Source organism: Lygodium microphyllum, chromosome 25 (assembly GCF_053477565.2).
Source record: "Lygodium microphyllum isolate KBCC chromosome 25, Lygodium_microphyllum_v1.1.10, whole genome shotgun sequence".
Lineage (NCBI taxonomy): Eukaryota > Viridiplantae > Streptophyta > Polypodiopsida > Schizaeales > Lygodiaceae > Lygodium > Lygodium microphyllum.
Window position 1 is genome coordinate 36273250 of NC_141159.1, and position 7625 is coordinate 36280874.

At 39.9% G+C, this 7625-nt stretch overlaps 1 long non-coding RNA gene across 1 annotated transcript; it reads right to left on the minus strand.

Moving 5' to 3' along the window:
• Positions 1-6044: 6044 nt before the first annotated feature.
• Positions 6045-6710, minus strand: LOC148014090 (uncharacterized). Its single transcript, XR_015688585.1, has 3 exons — positions 6516-6710; positions 6318-6419; positions 6045-6225 (listed from the first exon to the last, which is right to left on the minus strand). It is a non-coding gene; the product is annotated as an uncharacterized LOC148014090 (long non-coding RNA).
• Positions 6711-7625: the final 915 nt, after the last annotated feature.

Consider the following 7625-nt stretch of genomic DNA (forward strand, 5'->3'; position numbering starts at 1 on the left):
TAGAAGGACATGATGATATGTTTTGGAGATTCAGAGCAGTCGATTAAACCAAATTTTGGAAATGGTGGTATGAAGAAATTGTTGGAGGAGTCTCTTTTGCAATCTTCTTATGTGATGCGAGAGGTGGCAAGAGAAGCTATTGCCTATGGCCTTTAGTTGGAGTAATTGCCGAAGGACAAATATCCTTTATGGTCCTATGCACTACACGCAAAGAAGAAGGGAAAAGCTTCATCATCCGAACTTTTAGCCATAGGTGATGAGATCAAAAAAGGGACTGGATGGGATGATCGAGTTGATTTCTTTTCTATCTATGCTTATATGGCGAAATCTCAAGGATTTGAAGTGCTTGTTGAGGAAAAGTGAAAAAGAGATAATGATGAGCTTGAAGGTTCGAAGAGGGTGACTTAGGAGGAATGATCTAGTGTCTCAACCTTCTTCTTTAGGACTAGAGCGAAGTATGGCTGATGTTCAGAAGTTGTGAGTACAGGAAGATTAGAAAGCCCTGAAGACAAAGAATCTGAAGCCAAAAAAGCAACCTGGATACAAGCTAGTTTCCGACATTGAGACGACTACGGGCTTGAAAAAGGTACTTGAGGATCAGATTCTTAACTGCAAAATTGAATTCACTCTTGGAGAAGTCTTGGGGATCGCCAAAAAAGAGAAATTCATGATGTTATAATTGACATCATTAAAAGAAAACAACAAGTTATTGAAGAGCTGACACAGGATATGATCCATTGAGAGACTTTAGCAGTTGTTGAGGCTATTATCTATCAGTTGAGATTGAAGAGATTGATTCTGATGAGGAGATTATTGAAGAGTCTATAGATGGAGCTTTATGTATGCAGTCCAAGAAGACTCTTTAGTCTTTTCTTCAGCACGTATAGTACGCAAAAAATGATGATGCGCCTAGATTGGTGCCTCGTAGCCATTTTTCTCGCAGTCACTAGGCTTGTGCGACTACGGAGACTATAGTCAAGCTTGGTGAGACAGTGATCCCTTGTGTTTCTCTTTTGGATCATGGCTCCGAGATTAATGTCATAGTGTGTGGATTGTATGATACTGGAAGATGACCAATTGATGTGGATCATGGTTGACGCATACGTGCGGCCAACAATACTGCAAGACATTTGTATGCTGCTTGTTTGGACTTGAAGATTTCTATTGGAGATGTGGATGAAACTTATCATTTCTTTGTGCAGAATTCTTGTTCCTATCCTATTATTTTGGGGTAGCCATTTATTGCAGAGTCTCGGATGGAGACAGGTTCTGGATGATGGGTGCCTATGCATGGATCTGAAGCAAAGATCGAAAGAGGATTGTCCAGTTCATGACAGTTTGTATCAACCATCAGTGGAATAAGGATTCCTTGAGGGATTCCCCTCTTCTAGCACAACAGGAGAGCCGGATTTTTGTTAGGTACCATTTTCTTGTGAGACAATGGTGGTACAAAACATGGAAAGCTCTCACCTCCTTGTAGCGGCAGTTTTTCCTAATGCGTTTATGGTGTATCTACTGAAAGTACTTTATGTTTTTAGCATATTTCAGACATAACACCATATTAGGGAATATGGAAATTTTCCATAAGTTTAGGACATGTATTCAAATCTTTGGATTTGTCATAACTTGAACATTATAACTCCAAATTGAGCGCTCTATAGCTCAATAGATTTCATTTTTCAAGCGCTTTCAATGATAGGTCACATCATATGGTTTTGAGAAACTTATGGGCATGTTATCTGAGTGCCAGCTTTTTAGTATTCAAAAAATGGGAAGTCAGAGATTTCCAAACTCACTAATATTTTGTTACATGCCTTAAGCTGCCAGGCAGTATGTGAAGAGAAAAGAGAAAGAACTGAAGCTTGTAGGTGTTTAATAGGATGAAGACAGGGTAGATGGTCTCTATGATGAGCCATCATGCTCATATACTATGGAGGATCCTTCAGTATTATTGAAAAATGAAAATCAAGAATTGTCATATGTCTTATAGGTCCATTCTCTAGCGATATACTATGAATTTGCTGATTTCATGTTATAAGAAACTTTGGGTACTGAGAATTCTTAGCAAAAAGTGTTCTTTGCTGAAATATTTCAGCAAAAAGAGTTGGGTGCTATTTGTACATAGCAAAATTTGCATTTACCAAGGTATTTATAGCAAGGGCTGAAATTTGCAGATTGTAGCAAAGAAGCCATAGTACATACAAAATATAAGATAGTCGTCAAGAATGTTGTTCAGATATTTGCAATCACACCTAATGTAGCGTCTTTGTATGAGGCAGTTTGGGCTGAAGACATGCAGGCTGTAGGAATCCCATATGCACAGAGAGGGAAAACTATTATCCATCCAACAACTATAAAGCATTGTACTTGACTACCACTTTTTATACATATATGATGAATGCAATATCATGATGCTTTACCATTTTAGTTAGTGTCTTGGTCATTGTATTATACACAAGATTGTGTTTATGAGTCCAAGCTTCCATCTTGGAACATAATTCACTTGTGTAACAGTTAAAGTCTTGTCTATGTCATCATGAGCTTAATCTTCATCTTCCAACCGCCATAGCCATGCTCTAGATCCATATCTATTAACATGGTATCAGAGACCAATTGGGCATGGCTAACCTCAACTTAACTCTTCTCTATTCTCTCTCGGTCCCTTTTCAACTCTGGTTAGCTCAGTTCCAGCCCATGACTTCATCTCTCAACTCTACCTTCACTTGAGCTTCCATGGTAGCCATAGCCAGCTACACCCTATCAACTTGAAGCTCTTATATCTCACTCCGCATGTCAAATATCTTGGAGCTTCCTTCTAGAAAAGTGTTTCCCTGCTTCTAGATTTTCTTCTTGTCACCTCAATAACTAATAGCAGGCAACCATAGGCACATCATTGTCAAATTTCTCAATCACTACCATAGCTTGCAATTGTGACCTACAAGACATACCTTGCTTCTTGGAGTCCCTGAATCTCTCAATACAAAGCATATCTCCTCTTGCTTTCTTCTAGAGAATCATTCCTGAGTCAAGGCGCTCCTCCCTGGCCCATCAAAGCTCGACATTGCTCATCGTAGAGCCTCGCATTGCATCTGCAATGATTCGTTGCCGAGAATGTGCTCACTGTCATTCGTACTACTGATGCTGCACCTACAGTCCGCGATGTTGATGACCATCATAGGCCACCTGATTCAAGTTTGAAACATAGTATCTTAAGAAAGAGACTTCATATTTTCTCATTAAAACCTGACATGCGTTCCTAGGATCAATTTTCCTTAGGAATTTTTAACACCTAATAAGTGCACTTTGACTCTCGACAAACACACAAAAAAAAGACCAACCAAAGGCTAAGCCACTTTAAACCAGGTTGACAAGCCAACTCCTAAGAGTTGCACTAGTTAGGTGGTATTTATCACTAAATTCTATGACTTTGACTAGCCTTCCAAGTATTTATGACAATCTATTTTGTAGAAGTCCAATCGATACCCACACAATGTCCAGAAACTAAGAAAACCTTCTCAGTTTCATTTACATTACTTTTATAATGACTCATGGCTAGGTCTCTAAATTAGACACTAGAATTCTAATCCTAGGCTAGCTATGTCCCCCCCCCCCCCACCTCTTTCGGGGGGACCGCTCCTCATAATTTACTCATTGCCATACTTGTGGCAGTTTATCCATGAGGTTTATTTGTTTGACTTTAAGAAAGTTGTTTGAGAATATAGATTTTCTTGATCTATCAGTATACCTCTGTTGAAATTCCTTTTTATAGTTACTTTCTCCACCTTTTATAAATTAATTCATTCTATTTATTTAAAGGTAAAAAACTCAAAGAAATCATCCTAGCGTTCCAAAAACCCATGAGTATTGATTTCCCTTTAGAAATGTGTCCCTCTTCGTGACAAAACATTCATCATTGCACTTTAATGTTGAAATAATTATTTTTATTAAATTTAAATGAAAAATTCCTTATTTTCTTTCTTTGAACTAAATAAAAAACAAGATAAAGACGATTTTTTTTCTCATTCTCGCACGTTCACATACAAAGTTCATTTCAAAAACATAGATTTTTTCCTTGATTAATAAATTATACTATTGGCCCTCCTCTATTCACTTTACTCAAACAACCAAACAATGTTTATATGAATAAATTAGATATGAGATTTCCACATCAATGTTGAGGTTTTTTCTCATGCTACCACATTGATTAACATTAGAAGAGTTTTTTTTTATAAGATTTTGTATTTAATTTGTAAATATAATTCTTTCCATATTTTTACTTTTGCATAAAAAATACATCCATTTATATCAATGCTAATACTGATAAAGGATCAACATACAACCCCCTTTCATTTTATGTATCACAAATCAAGGTGTGCATATATTTTCGTTTAGCATACAGTTCGAAACATAAAGCTTTCATATAGACAATTCCTTTAAAAATACATTTAAACTATTTTTTCTCTTTTTAAAATCTCAAAAAATTTACAAAAATTTAAAAAATGTTATTTTGACTTCTTTATAAAATTTCATAATTTTTCAATAATATTACATAATTTTCTATTAGTAAAAATTCTTATTTTCTTATTAGTAATAATTTTCTTATTTTAATTTTTTTTCAGAGATCAATAAATATTAGCAACCATTCGAGGTGAGAAACTAGGCTTTGGTGCATTGTGAAAAAAAAAATATACTTAGAAAATTTTAACATCATATTATTCATTTTTCTAAACAAAGTGAGGCACTTACTTGGCAATTAGCGGGTCGAAGTTGTGTCTTTGGAAATCATGTCTTTCTGCAATCCAACCAAGAATGTCGGTCTACTCATCCCACTAAACAATGAACTCTCCACCTTCTCCTTCGTCGTAACTCACACTGATAATTTAAATTATTGGCATGTGAGTATCTTTAGCTTCTAATTAAGCTTTCGTTAAGAAGCTTATAACTAAACCTTCTTCTTTCTTCTTCATCATGGCTCCATGATGACGAATTGAGGCCAATGGGGTGAATTTTGGACTTGCATGACAGTTCTTAGAGTGTCTGACAATATTTTTACAAGAGACAGATAACTACTTAAACCTCCCCACACACACCTAGCGTAATCCTAGGACTTCATGCCTTGAATATTGATCCCCAACAAAAGAAAAAACCCCACATACATATATGCATACAACATAAAAGGAAAGAATTGTAAAGGAATGATATCACTTGAACTTGGCCACAAGAAGCTTTTGCATAGTAAGAGGCTCTCTCTAGGTGCTTAGTCAAATCTGTTTAATTCAGCACTAAAACAAAAACCCATTAACCACACACGCACCAATTAAACAAATGGCCCTCTTGGCTTGATGAGATAAACCATTTCATTGGAACATAAATGGATCTCTTGGCCTAAAGAAATCAACCAATTCTCTACAAGGACAAAGGGCCCTCTTGGCCTAATGAAATGCAACCATAAAGCACACCATTCAACATCCTACTACTAAGAACAGACCCTTGGTCCCCCACATAAACCCTATTGAAGCACAAAACTAGACCAAGGGGATGACCATTCAGATCCTACACTCATCAAATTATTAGCTAGCCCCTTGTATAAATAGCAAGGGGTATCCAATGAATATGTCATTGAAAAATCCAATGTGCACTACAAGATATAGACCTTATAGCGACGTTTAAAGCGACGAAAATACAAACAACAAAATTTGCCCCCGTCGTCGCAAAAAGCGTCGTTATTGACGACGCCATGGAATCGTCGCTATAACCGTCGCTATATGCGTCGCTATTTGCGTCGCTATATGCGTCGCATATAGCGACGCATATAGCGACGGTTACAGAGAATTTGCGACGCTGATAGCGACGACAATAGCGACGCCTGCAGTAAATTTGCGACGCAAATAGCGACGGTAACAGAGAAAAAAAAAATTTTGTGGCAGGGCAGCTTGTGCTGTATGAGAGCCATACAAAATAGTTTCTGCACTGCTGCATACAAAGCGTTTGCAAACAAAAAGAATCTATACTGAAATCATAAAACTGATAGATGAAATAAATACATGATATCGCATAAAATGCGATTGGTACAATCATAAAACAATATCACTAATACATAGAAAATGTCTACATAGATCGGGCGACTAAAAACTAAAGGTATGTGAGCGCTAAGGATCCGAGGGCGAGCTACAAATCGTCGTCCCCCGAAAGCTCGTCCCTCTGCAAAGGAGCATCAAACGGATTCTGCAGAAAAAGAAACAACATATCAATCCACCATACAATAATGCATTCAAATATCTCATGGTAACTACGGACATGAAAGATGAGAGACTTACTGCGCCGCCGCGTCTGTACAATCGGTCGATCAATGATCTGAGACCGTGCCTCTCTGCATATTGAGTCTCAAGGCCTTGCGGATCGCGATTTGTAATGGAGTGCTGCAAAGAAAACAAAATGCTAACTGTTAGAAATATGATTGTCAGTACAAATAATATCTCAAAAAAACAAATAAGCAAAACAAAAGAGAAACTTACAAAGTCCTCCAAATATGTCCTGTGGCCGCCACTCCCAAGATGATGTACCGATCCGGCCTCGATTCGTGCCCTCGCCGCCTCCCGCTGCTGACTCCAACGTCCTGGCGAATTTGTAGCCTCCTCCCTCAGTCGGCGCCAGTCCTCTGCATCTAACCACTCGGGCTTTGGAGCCCCACTCTTGATTGCCTTGCGTGCGTCGGATCGTCTATGTGACATGTATGCACGCATGCAATCCATCATCTAGCCCGTAGAGAATCTATCCACTGCGGCTGGCACCGGGAACTCCTCATGCAAGGATGCTACTATGTACTCCTTGCTCCCCTCCGGTATGTTCCTCCAATGATCCAGGACGTTGTGCCGAAAAACTTGTTGGCACAACTCCCTCATGCGAGCTATCACCCTCCTCCCCTCATCATTCATGATGATAGCTCCTGACCTGCCATCCACTAGGTATCCATAATCCCTAGGAGTGTGCCTCGTATGGGCCCTCTCCCATCTCCGTCCACGCTCCTGGGCATATCCAGGAGACCCCTGAACATCCGGTGTACCGACGGGGGTACCCTCTCCCGGAGTGCCACTGAAAGGGGTGCCACCAGAGGGGGTGCCACCAAAAGGAGTGCCACCAGAGGGGGTGCCACCAAAAGGAGTGCCACCAGAGGGGGTGCCACCAAAAGGAGTGCCACCAAAAGGCGTGACATCTGCCGACGGCTGCGCAAAAGCCGGAGTAACTGGAGTGGACGTCCCCACAGGTGTGACAAATCCTGGAGGTGACCGAGCTCTAGCTGAACGACGAGACGGAGACACCGCGTCCGTGTCTCCACAGCAGCACCCCCCTGATCCTCCTGCAGTCGCAGTCCCTCCCTCTGGCCCAAGTCGCGAGCGTCGAGATCGTCTGCTCGAAGCTGAAGCATCTGATCGCACTGAAGCTGATCTAGCGGAGCGCCCTGACGAAGAACGAGACAGCTCCTGATCTGCTATCTCTCTGAATCTCGCGAGCTGATCTGGAGACATACGTGCCATCATCTCCTGAAACTCCTCATCGCTCATCCCTCGACTCATACTGAAAATAAAGATACCTGCAGAGATAAAAAATAATGTTAGAATAATCAA